Here is a 13,208-nt window from a genome sequence, read left to right as displayed (position 1 = left end):
TATTTGATTTTTGGCTTTCCCATCATGATTTCTTTAATCCCATATTATTATCTTTTTTGGATTTTTTTTCCAGGAAAGCACTTGTAGTGGATCAATTCTTGCATATCCAAAATGGTTTTGGCCCTTGCACTTAAATGCTAGTTTTGCTGAATATGGAATTGTAGGTCAAAAATAATTTTTCCTCAGGTATTCAAAATACTGCTCTATTGTCTTCTAGAATCCATTATTGCTAGTTCAGAATTCTCATACCAGTGGGAGTCTTTTTCCTTTTTGAGTAACTTTTCCCTTTTTCTGGAAACAGAATTTTCTCTTTATTTTTGCTATTTTGAAATTTCTTAATGATATATTCAGCTATAAATCTTTTTTATTTATTATGACTGGCATTAATGGAAACTTTCAAAATGAAGCCTAATACTTTTATACAGTTCTGGGAAATTTTCTTTGATTTTTGCATTTTCTTTCTTTTGTTTATGAAACATCTATCAGTACATGTACCGACAATGGAATTTCTGGATCTATGCTTGAATCTCTTAATTTTTTTCTATGTTTTATACCTCTTTGTTTTTTGCATGATATTCTAGAATGATTACCCAATTTGATGAGCCAGTTTACTGGTTTGCTTTTCATCTGTAGTTGTTCTGCTAGTTAACTCATGCATTGAGTGTTTTTAAAAGGCAGCAATCGTATTTTAAATTTCCAAGCTCTTTAGTAGTTTCTTTTTCAGAGGTGCCCAATCCTTTCAAATCTCTCTGACAATGTCAATAATACTTATTTTAAATTAATTTTGTTTTCCCTGTTTTATTTAAAGTATATTTATTATAATATCTTTTTGCTAGATTCTTAGTTATTTCTGTTTCCTTCGGACACTTGGTCCTTCCTAGTTGTGCACTCAACTTTGCATTTGATAATTCTCAGCCATGTGTTCATAGAGTCTAGTTCTGTGTAAAAAAAAGGGGATTTGTGGGTGTGGGTAAATGAGGTGTCAGATGCTTGTATATTCCTTGAGTGAAGGCTGCCTATTCTTCTGGGTGTATCCGCTGGTTGGGGCTTCACCTTACCTGTCTGAGCTAAGTTTCCATACTTGCTCTTATTTGACAATGGGTCTATATTACTTTGTGACTTTAAAAATAATAAAAAATAAATTTTGAAGCATTACAATACATGGAAAAACGTAATCTTAGTGCTTTACTGCAATAACTGACTTCTCACTGCCTGAATCTGGCCAAGACATCTTTTAGTTTATACTTCCAAAGAATAATGGTTAGTGTGTGATAACCTTTTAGGGAACATGGTGCAATTTAGAATGTTCATCCTCTAACAAAATCCTGTGGTGAGAATTATATATATAAATAAATATATATGTTGTATATACTTTATGTATAAATATATTATATACAAATAAGTAAATATTTATTTATTTGTATAACATATTTATTAATATAATATATTATATATTTATATATATAAAACAAAAACTTGTGAACATTTGCGTATGCCAGAAAAAAGAATTTAGGTTTGTAAGTTGGTGTTAAAATTGTTATTCCTTACCGTTTTTTGATGTTGTTGGTCTAGGGAAATTCTTATGAACTTTATTCATCAAGGCAGGAACTAAATCTACTATACTATTTGAACAAGCATTTCTCTGAAAGATCAAATTACACAAGGGTTCTTTCTTTTTGGTTTATAACATTGTGTAATTTTGGGTGTACATTATTATTTATCAGTTTCTGAATAGACTTCATCATGCTCACTACCAGTAGTCTAATTTTTGTTCATCACCATACGTATGTGCCCCTTTCCCTTTTCACACGCCCCCAACCCCCTTCTCCTTCGGTAACCACTAATCTGTTTTCTTTATCCCTGTATTTGTTATCTTCCACACATGAGTGAATCATGCAGTATTTGTCTTTCTCTGTCTGGCTTATTTCAATTAACATAATATGTTCAAGGTCCATCCATGTTGTTGCAGATGGGATGATTTTGTCTTTTTTTATGGCTGAGTAGTATTCCACTATATATATGTAAACCACATCTTCTTTATCCATTCACCCATGGAAGGGCACTTGAGTTGCTTCCACGTCTTGGCTATAGTGGATAATGCTGCAATGAACATAGGGGTGCATAAATCTCTTTGGATTATTGATTTCAAGTTCTCTGGATAAATACCCAGTAGTGGGATAGCTGGATCATATGGTATTTCTACCTTTAAGTTTTTGTGAAATCTCCATACTGTTTTCCATAGTGGCTGCACCAGTTTGCATTCCTACCAGCAGTGTGTGATTGTTCCTTCTTCTCCACATCCTCTCCAACATTTGTTGTTTTTTCTCTTGGTGATTGTAGCCATTCTGACTGGTGTAAGTTGATACCTCGTTGTAGTTTTGATATGCATTTCCCTAGTAATTAGTGATGTTGAACATCATTTCATGTGTTTGTTGGCCATTTGTATATCTTCTTTGGATAAGTGTCTGTTCATATCTCCTACCCATTTTTTGATTGGGTGGTTTTTTTTTGTTGATGAGTTGTATAAGTTTTTTACATATTTTGGAGATCAACTCCTTGTCAGATAAATGATTGCAAATATTTTCTCCCAGTTAGTGGGTTGTATTTTTATTTTGTTCATGGTTTCCTTTGCTTTGAAGAAGCTTTTTAATCTGATGTAGTCCCATTTGTTAACTTTTTCTTTTGTTTCCCTTGCCCAAGTAGACATGGTATTTGAAAAGATACTGCTAAGACCAATGTCAAATAGTGTACTACCTATATTTTATTCTAGGAGTTTTATGTTTTCAAGTCTTACATTCAAGACTTTAATTCATTTGAGTTAGTTTTTGTGTATGGTGCAAGATAATGGTCTACTTTCATTCTTTCGCATGTGACTTCCAGTTTTCCAAACACCATTTATTGAAGAGACGGTCCTGTCTCAATTGTATGTTCTTGCCTCCTTTGTTGAAGATTAGCTGTCCATAGAGGTGTGGGTTTATTTCTGGGCTTTCTATTCTTTTCCATTGGTCTGTGTGTCTGTTTTTGTGCTAGTACCATGCTGTTTTGATCACCATAGCTTTGTAGTATATTTTGAAGTGAGGGATTGTGATGCCTCCAGCTTTGTTCTTTTTTCTCAGGATTGCTTTGGCAATTCGGGGTCTTTTGTTGTTCCATGTAAATTTTAGGGTTATTTGTTCTGTTTCTGTGAAGAATGTCATTGGGATTCTGATTTGGATTGCATTGGCTCTGTAGATTGCTTTAGGTAGTATGAACGTTTTAACTATGTTTATTCTTCCAACCCATGAGCATGGAATATCTTTTCATTTCTTTTTTTAAAATTTTCATTTTAATATCAGTAACATTGGTTTATAACATTATATAACTTTCAGATGTACATCATAATATATTTCGAATTCTGTGTAGATTATGTCATATTCACCACCCAAAGTCTAATTATAGTCCATCACCACATGTATACCTAATCACCCCTTTTGTCCTCCTGCCTTCCCCCTTCCCCTCTGGTAACCACCAATCCAATCTTTGTTGCTATATGTTTGTTTGTCGTTATTTTTATCTGCTACTTATGAGGGAGATCATATGGTATTTGACTTTCTCTCTCTGACTTAATTCACTTAGCATAATACCCTCAAGGTCTATCCATGTTGTCACAAATGGCCAGATTTCATCATTTCTTATGGCTGAGTACTATTCCATTGTGTATATGCACACCACATCTTCTTTATCCATTCATCCCTTGTTGGGCATCTAGGTGGCTTCTAAGTTTTGGCTATTGTGAACAATGCTGCAATGAACATAGGGGTGCATGTATCTTTATGCATTTGTGTTTTCAAGTTCTTTGGATAAATACCCAGCAATGGGACAGTTGGATAACATGGTAGATCTGTTCTTAATTTTCTGAGGATACTCCATACTGTTTTCTATAGTGGCTGCCGCAGTTTACACTCCCACCAGCAGTGTAAGACGATTCCTTTCTCCCCACACCCTCGCCAACACTTCTTGTTTCCTATCTTGTTAATTATAGCTCTTCTGACCAGAGTGAGGTGATATCTCATTGTAATTTTGATTTGCATTTCCCTGATAGTTAATGATGTTGAACATCTTTTCATGTACCTGTTGCGCATCCCCATATCTTCTTTGGAGAAATCTGTGTTCAGATCTTTTACCCATTTTTAAATTGGGGTGTCGGTTTTTTTGTTGTTGAGCTGTATGAGTTCTTTGTATATTTTGTATATTAACCTCTTATCTGATATATGGTTTGCAAATATCTTCTTCCAATTGTTAGGTTGTCTTTTCATTTTGTTGATGGTTTGCTTTGCTGTGCCGAAGGTTTTTAGTTTGATGTAGTCCCATTTGTTCATTTTTTCTATTGATTCCCTTGCCCACTCAGACAGGGTACTTGAAAATATGCTGCTCAGACTGATGTCAAAGAGCATGCTGCCTATGTTTTCTTCTGGAAGTTTCATGGTTTCAGGTCTTATATTCAAGTCTTTAATCCATTTTGAGTTGATTTTTGTGCATGGTGTAAGATAATGATCTACTTTCATTCTTTTACATGTGGCTGTCCAGTTTTCCCATCACCATTTATTGAAGAGACTCTCCTTTCTCCATTGCATGCTCTTGGCTCCCTTGTGGAAAATTAGCTGTCCATATATGTGTGGGTTTATTTCTGCTCTCTCGATTCTGTTCCATTGATCTATGTGTCTATTTTTGTGCCAGTATCATGCTGTTTTGGTTACTATAGCTTTGTAGTACATTTTGAAATCAGGAAGTGTGATACCTCCAGCTTTGTTCTTTTTCCTCAGGTAAATATCTTTCCATTTCTTTATGTCTTCTTAAGTTTCTTTCAATAACGTCTTACAGTTTTCAGTGTATAGGTCTTTCACCTCTTTGGTAAGTTTATTCCTAGATATTTTATTATTTTTGTTGTGATTGTAAATAGCATTGTATTCTTGATTTCTCTTTCAGCTAGTTCGTTGTTAGTGTATAGAAATGAAACTGACTTTTTAAAACTTCATTTTGTACCCTGCAACTTTGCTATAGGTGTTGGTTATTTCTAATAGTTTTCTGATGCATTCTTTAGGATTTTTTGCATATAGAATTATGTCATCTGCAAACAACGAGAGTTTCACTTCTTCCTTTCCAATTTGGATTCCTTTTATTTATTCTTCTTGCATAATTGCTCTGGCCCAAACCTCCAATACTATGTTGAATAGAAGTGATGAGAGTGAGCACCCTTGTCTTGTTCCTGTTCTCAGAGTGATGGCTTTCAGTTTTTCACCATTAAGTATGATGTTGGCCATGGGTTTGTCATATATGGCCTTTATTATGTGGAGATACTTTCCTTCTATACCCGTTTTATTCAGAGTTTTTATCATAAATGGATGTTGGGTCTTGTCAAATGCTTTCTCTGCATCTATTGAGACAATCATGTGATTCTTATTCCTCATTTTGTTAATGTGGTGTATCACATTGATTGATTTTTGGATGTTGGACTATACCTGCATCCCTGGAATAAATCCCACTTGATCATGGTGTGTGATCCTTTTAATGTATTGCTGTATTCGGTTTGCCAAAATTTTGTTGAGGATTTTTGCATCTATGTTCATCAGCGATATTGGCCTGTAATTTTCCTTCTTTGTGTTGTCCTTGTCTGGTTTTGGTGTCAGGGTAACGTCAACCTTGTAGAATGAGTTAGGAAGTGTTCCATCGTCTTCAATATTTTGGAATAGTTTGAGAAGGACAGGTATTAAATCTTCTTTGAATGTTCGTTAGAATTCTCCAGAGAAGCCGTCTGGTCCTGGACTTTTATTTTTTGTGAGGTTTTTGATTACTGTTTTAATCTCTTTATTTGTGATTGGTCTATTCAGATTCTCTATTTCTTGTTGATTCAGTTTTGGGAGGTTGTATGAGTCTAAAAATTTATCCATTTCTTCTAGATTGTCCAATTTGTTGGCATATACTTTTTCATATTATTCTGTTATAATCCTTTGTGTTTCTATGTTATCTATTGTAATTTCTCTTTCATTTTTAATTTTATTTATTTTTGCCTTCTCTCTTTTTTTCTTAGTGAGTTTGGCTAAGGGTTTGTCAATTTTGTTTGTCTTCTCAAGGAACCAGCTCTTAGTTTCATTAATCCTTTCCACTGTTTTTTTAGTCTCTATTTCATTTATTTCTGCGCTGATTTTATTATTTCCCTCCTTCTTCTGACTTTAGTCTTTGCTTGTTCTTCTTTTTCTAGTTCTGTTAGATGCAGTTTAAGATTACTTATTTGAGATTTTTCTTGTTTGTTGAGATGGGCCTGTATTGCTATGAATTTCCCTCTTATGACTGCTTTTGCTGCATCTCAAAAGAGTTGGTATGTTTTCATTTTCATTTGTCTCCAGGTATTTTGTTAATTTCTCCTTTGATTTCTTCATTGAACCAATGGTTGTTCAGTAGCATGTTGTTTAGTCTCCACACATTTCTGACTTTCCCAGCTTTTTTTTGTAGTTGATTTCTAGTTTCATATGTTGTGGTTGGAAAAGATGCTTGATATGATTTCAATCTTCTTAAATTTATTGAGGCTTGCCTTGTTTCTCAACATATGGTGTATCTTTGAGAATGATCCATGTGCACTTGAGAAGAATGTGTATTCTGCTGTCTTTGGATGTAATGCTCTCTATATATCTATTAATTAATGTCCATCTGATCAAGTATTTCATTTGAATCTACTATTTCCTTGTTGACTTTTTGTCTGGATGGTCTGTCAATTAATATAAGTGGGGTGCTGAGGTCCCTTAGTATTATTGTGTTGCTGTTAATTTCTCCCTTTGGTCTGTTAATAATCACTTTATGTACTTTAGTGCCCCTGTGTTAGGTGCATATATGTTAATAAGTATTATATCCTCTCTGTGGATGTCCCTTTTATCATTATATACTGCCCCTCTTTGTCTTTTTTAACTTGAAGTCTGCTTTGTCTGATATAAGTACAGTAACACTTCCTTTCTTTTGTTTGCCATTAGCATGGAGTATTATCTTCCATCCCTTCACTCTGAACCTATGTTTGTCTTTAGTGCTGAGATATGTTTCCTGGAGGCAGCATATTGTTGGGTCTTGTTTTTTAATCCATCCAGCTACTCTGTGTCTTTTGATTGGAGAATTCAATCCATTTATATTTAGAGTCATTCTTGATAAATGAGGGCTTAATACTGCCATTTTATCTCTCGTTTTCTAGTTGTTCTATGTTTCCATTGTTTTTCTTCCTTTGTATTTCTGACTGCCATTTCTTTTTGGTGATTTTCTGAGGAGGTATCTCAGTTTTCTCTCTTTTTGTGAATTGTGGCTCTGCTCTGATTTTTTGTTTAGTGGTTACTGTGGTGTTTGTATAAAAGATCTCATAGATGAAATAGTCCATTTTCTCATAGCCTCTGACTTCCATTAACCTAAGCAGGTTCCGTCCCTTTCCTCTTCCCCTTTTGAGTTATTTATATTACAAATCATTCTGTTTTTAATGTTGTGAGTTTGTGACTAAGTTGGTGTGTTTATTGTTACTTTTGATGCTTTCTTTCCCTTTATCTTTTAGGTTATAATTGAATATTTGCCTTCCTGTTCTGACAGAGAGCTGCAGTTTTCTGATTATGCCTGTCTATTTATCTCCTTGCTCAAAGATTTGTAGACCTTTGCCTTTTGTTCCCCCAATGTGAGGGCATCTTTAATTATTTCTTGTGGGGGAGGTCTTCTGGCTATGAACTCCCTCAGCTTTTGTTTATCTGGGAAAGCTTTTATTTTGTCATCATATCTGAAGGAAAGTTTTGCTGAATAGAGTATTCTTGGCTAAAAGTTTTTGTCTTTCAGTATTTTGAACATATCATTCCATTCTCTCTTAGCCTGTAGTGTTTCTGCAGAGAAATCCATTGAAAGCCTAATAGGGTTTCCTTTCTAGGTTATTTTCTTCTGCCTTGCTGCCCTTAATATTTTTTCTTTGTCATTGACTTTTGACAGTTTTACTATTATATGCCTTGGAGAAGGTCTTTTAGCATTGATGTAATTATGCATTCTATTAGCTTCATGTATTTGTAAATCTGGTTCCTTCCCCAGGTTTGGGAATGTCTCAGCTATTATTTATTTGAACAAATTCTCTGCTCCTTTCTCACAAAGGTTCTTAATAGTAAGACACTTGTTGAATATTTTGAAAGTATGATTTGGGAAGGAAGGTGATGAAACTAAGAGAGACACTCTAATTCTTTTCCCTACAAAAATTCAGTAATAGATGTGTAATCATTTCTCTATGATTTTATGTAATGGCAGTTTTAAACAATAACAGTCAGGAACAAATATAAATTCCCTACCATTACAAACATAGATTTTCCTTAATTCCATTTATTTTGGTTAATTTGAAAAAGATCTGAAATATATCACTATTGATATGTTTAACTGATAACTGCTAGAGCAGAGATGATTAAAGTCATTTTACAGCTAAAGGACTTGAGGCTCAGACTAAAATACCCTTCTTAGCAGAACACATACAATCAGTTAGAAATGTCTAAAAAGTAACTTTGATTCTTGATATATAGTTTTTGTTATTTTCTGCACTGGATTCATTCATTCTTTTATTCATTTAACCACAATCCATTCAACTGACCACCTGATATTTAACATTAAATACTCACTAAACAGCATAGTTCTGCACTTGTGTAGACTTGCTATCACAATTGAAGTCATTATTAATTTCTTGAATAAGTAAAAAAAAAATCTACTAGATTTTAAAGTTTTATTTCATTGTGTCCTAAAATGAGGTACACAAAACAGTACTTTATAGAATTTTCCTTTTAAAGAGTAGTGTTAAGTGAAAGAGTTAATCAGATTTTTGACTACAGGATTTTTCAGTCTTTACTAAGCTAATGTTCACTGTTAATATCTTAGTGGGGATAGTATGCTAAATTTCTCAAACTTATTTCACCAAGAAATATTCTTTTCTCCCCCAAGGAAAATCTTGTCCATTAATATTCTGTGGAACATACTTGGCATTGCTGATTTATTTGAAAATTACTTTCTTCTCGTTTTCTATCTTGTGTAATATGCTTTGATTTTCATCTTGGATACTCCAGTAATAAAATGTAAGGAGAATCAAAAACTTTCTTTTTAGATTGATTCTGTAGATATGCCATTTTCAAACCTTTCAAACACAGCATGATACTGATATATGGGAATCCCAGGGTAGGCATTATCATAAAGGTAATGTATCTCTAATTAGAAACAATGTTTGCCTTTTTCTCTGGTGGCCACATGAGGGAGCTAAAAAGAATCAAAGATTTCCTTTTTTCTTTAGTAGGGAATTTTATCCGCTTTTAAATATCCATTGTGAGTGATTCAATGGCAGTTGTTATTTTTTCAAGATCATTAAAAAAATCTATTAATATTATCTAATGGAGAAGAAAAGTATGAACAAGGAATCAAATTTACATTGCCAAAAAAATTCAGGTGATTGTGTATGTGTGTGTGTCTCTGTTTGTGTGATTCTCTTATCAGAGGACCAGAGGCTAAAGGGGTATAAACTTTCAGAGATAAGCCTGTACATTTCTTTATCTGAGAATTGTTAGGATTGTATTTCAACAGGATAGGAGAAATGGTGGTAATAATATTTTAAAACATTTTATTATGTAATATTTTATATATATAAATAAAACGAATTTAATGTATATGTAAGTAATCAGTCATAGTAATGAAATTAGCTGTTTAAATTCTAATTCCTAATGTAGGGACTATACCATTCCCAGGACCCTTGAAGGTACAAGTGTGCCTTTTGCAAATGCCCTCTCCCTGCCTCCTCCCCTCAAACCAGAGGTAAACAGTATTATGGATTTTGTGTTTATCATGCCTTGTCTTAAAAACATAATTTGATTACATATGTATACCTTCCTAAAAATATGTTTTTAAAACCATGTTCTTGTTATTCAGCTTTATAAAATTGCTTACAATTAGTTCTCTGAGCCTTCTTTCCCCATACTTTCTGTTCCTAAAATTCATTGAAGTTGTGCACTGCTATGTAATATTCCATTTTTTTTTGCCTGTGCCACAAATTATTCATCCATTCTAGTTGATGTATACTTGAATTTTCTTTTTCTTTTTGTTCTTATGAATATTGTGTGCATTTTCATGCTATGTTTCATGATGCAAATACAAAGAAGTTTCTCTAGGATAGTCTGAATCCCTTGGAATAGAGTTTGCATTTGTTTGCATCAAAAAGATAATCCCAATTTGGGGCTGGCCCCGTGCCTGAGTGTTTTAGTCCGCGCGCTCCGCTGCCAGCGACCCAGTGTTTCGTTGGTTTGAATCCTGGGCGCGGACATGGCACTGCTCATCAAACCACGCTGAGGCAGCGTCCCACATGCCACAACTAGAAGGACCCACAACGAAGAATATACAACTATGTACCGGGGGGCTTCGGGGAGAAAAAAGGAAAAAATAAAATCTTTAAAAAAAAAAAAAATCCCAATTTTATTTCCAAGTTTGTTTTGGAGTGAGTGAGTTCCTGTTGCTCTGCAGCCTGGCCAACACTTGTTTTTTTCATAATCTTTAATTTTTACCAGTTGAGTGGGTTTCAAATGTTATATTATTGAGGTCTTATTCTATTGAGGCTGAAAATTTTTTATATGCTTATTGGGCATTTGTGTTTCTTCTTCTGTGAAATGCCGATTTATGATATTGGCTCATTTTTCTTTTGGAGTGTTTGTGCTCTTCTTACTGAATTTCAAAAGGAGTTTTAAAAATTCCAGATATGAATCTTTTATGGGTCATATGTATATCCTGTCTTCTATTTTTTTTTATGGTGTTTTGAAAAATGACCTTAATTTTAATTTGTGAATCTATCAGTTTTTCTTGAAGGTTTGTGCTCTTGGTTTCCTGTTTAAGAAATCGTTCTATACATGAAGGTCATAAAGACAAAATATTCTTCCATATTTTCTTCTAAATGTTTAAAATGCTTGACTTTCACAGTTTACTTTTTTTAAACTCTAGAATTGATTTTTGTGTACAAGATGAAGAAGAGATGTACTTTGATACATTTTTTATATTGCTGATCAATTGTAACGGCCTCAACGGTTGACTAGAGCATCCTTTCTTATAACCAGCTCCCCTGTTAAACTCTCATATTAGAATTGTCTTTGTTGTTAATCGGAATAGTATGATATTTCTATTTCTTCTTTTCCAATACTACTTTTTGGTTCATCTTACATTCACATATTTCACATAGAATCTTTGGTACCATATTGAATACAAGTTAATAATAGCAGATTTCCTGTCTCATTCCTTATTTTAAAAAGAATATTTCCAATATTGACCATTAAAATAATTTGGTTTTTGGAGGTTAACCCTTTGCCACGTTAAAGTATTCTCCTTCTATGACTAATTTGGTTAAAGTTTTTACTAAGAATGGGTGCTGAATTTTATGAAATCCATTCAATGCATCTATTGAGTTGATCATAAGTTTCCCCTCTTTAATCAGTTAATATAGTCGATTGCAGCAAAGAAATTGCTAGATTTGATTTACTAATATTCTAAGTATGTTATTCAGGATTTTGCATTTATATTTATGAGTAATCTAAAAAGGCAATTTTTTGGTATGCTTTCCTTGTCTTTTATTTTTAATCAATCTACTAGCCACTTAGAATGAGTTGGGATGTATTTCCTCTTTTGCTATTTTTTGGAGGAGATTGTGTAGGTTGGAATGGTCCATTTGTCAGAAGTTTGATTAAACGACTAAAAGTTTAATAGAATCTGATTTTTTTAAAGAATATCTTTCAAGTTTGATTTTCTTTCTTTAATAGGACTTTCTTGTAAAAGCTATAGACTTTCTAGTTCTTTTGGAATTTATTTTGATAAGATTTTAAAATAGGAATTTAACCATTTTATTTCAGTTTTCAAATTTACGAGAATGAATTTGTAGTTGTTTCTTACCTTTTTAATCTCTGCTGTTTCTTTGGCTGTATCCACTTTTCTTAACCAGCATTTTTGACACTAGTTGATGCGGGGTCGGTGAGCCGAGGAGTCGAAAGAAAGATTTCTTGGACTCTCAAGATCTGGCAGTAGTGCTCTTTTATTTAGAGAATAGAACAGCATGAGGACAGGACCCATGGGCAGTCAGAGCTTCTGCTGCCCCAAGTTGAGGGTTAGAGCTAAATTTAAGGCATAGGTATGTGAGTTATCTCTTTACAAGACAAAGGAAAGAATATGAAAAAAAGTTAAAATGTTATCAGTGCCGGTGGGGTCTGGTCATTGGGTGATCCCATGACTTTTAGACAAGAATCAAATCGGATTAAGTAAAGGTTAGAAAGGTTAGAAGCAACCACCCTAAATCAGTTACACGAGATTGCCAGACAGCAACCAACTTAAGTTCTTGCCTTCCCCATTAAGAGTTTCTAGGGACAAGGTCATCTCTCTTCTTCTTCCTGGTGCAGAGAGGGAGGCACCTTTTACAGATAGAGATTTACCTTACAAATGGAAATGTGTCCCAACAAGGGCAAGTTCCATTCCCCAGAGCCACCTTGCCTGTCCCAGTTTATCGAAAGCAATCAGCCCAAAACAATCCCTATGCCAAAGAGACATATCCTAGGGTGGCCAATTTCAGGTCCCTACAAGGTCATCTCCCCTTCCTTCCCAAATGCAAATATCTCTCAAAAGGGAAGCAAATTCCAGTCCTTGGAGCCTGCTTCTCATCTGCAGTTTTCCTCATCACTAGTAATTTTGATTTTTTTCCCCTTGATCAAGCTTGCCAAAGGTTTGTCAATTTTATTAGTTTTTTCAAACAGTTACTTTTGGCTTTATTAGTCCTCTCTTGTATTTTTGTTTCCTTCCTTTAAAATAAAATTTTGCTTTATCAAAATTTTCTGAGCACACAACTTAAAGAGTAGAAAAGTTAAAAAATTTGGTTTTTGTAAAATGGCAGTCTCTTGCTTCCTCTCTCCCATTTCCTCCTTCCACTTCAGTTCTTTTTGCTGATTATTTTGATACTTATTGCCAAAACTGTAGATGACATATTTTTACTGCTACTTCCTAATTTTTCGATTTTAGGTTTTGTTTTTTAATCTCTGTATTAGGTTAAATCTCTTCATAGCACAAATCATAATCACTGTTTTACATTTCTTTGCATTATTATTTTAATTAATATTTGTGTTCCCTTCTAGAAGTCTCATGTGGTCAAGGACTTTGCTTGCTTTTGGTTTCCTTTGATT

The sequence above is a fragment of the Equus caballus genome, chromosome 10 (assembly GCF_041296265.1).
Source record: "Equus caballus isolate H_3958 breed thoroughbred chromosome 10, TB-T2T, whole genome shotgun sequence".
Taxonomy (NCBI): Eukaryota; Metazoa; Chordata; class Mammalia; order Perissodactyla; family Equidae; genus Equus; species Equus caballus.
This window is presented reverse-complemented; position numbering follows the sequence as displayed.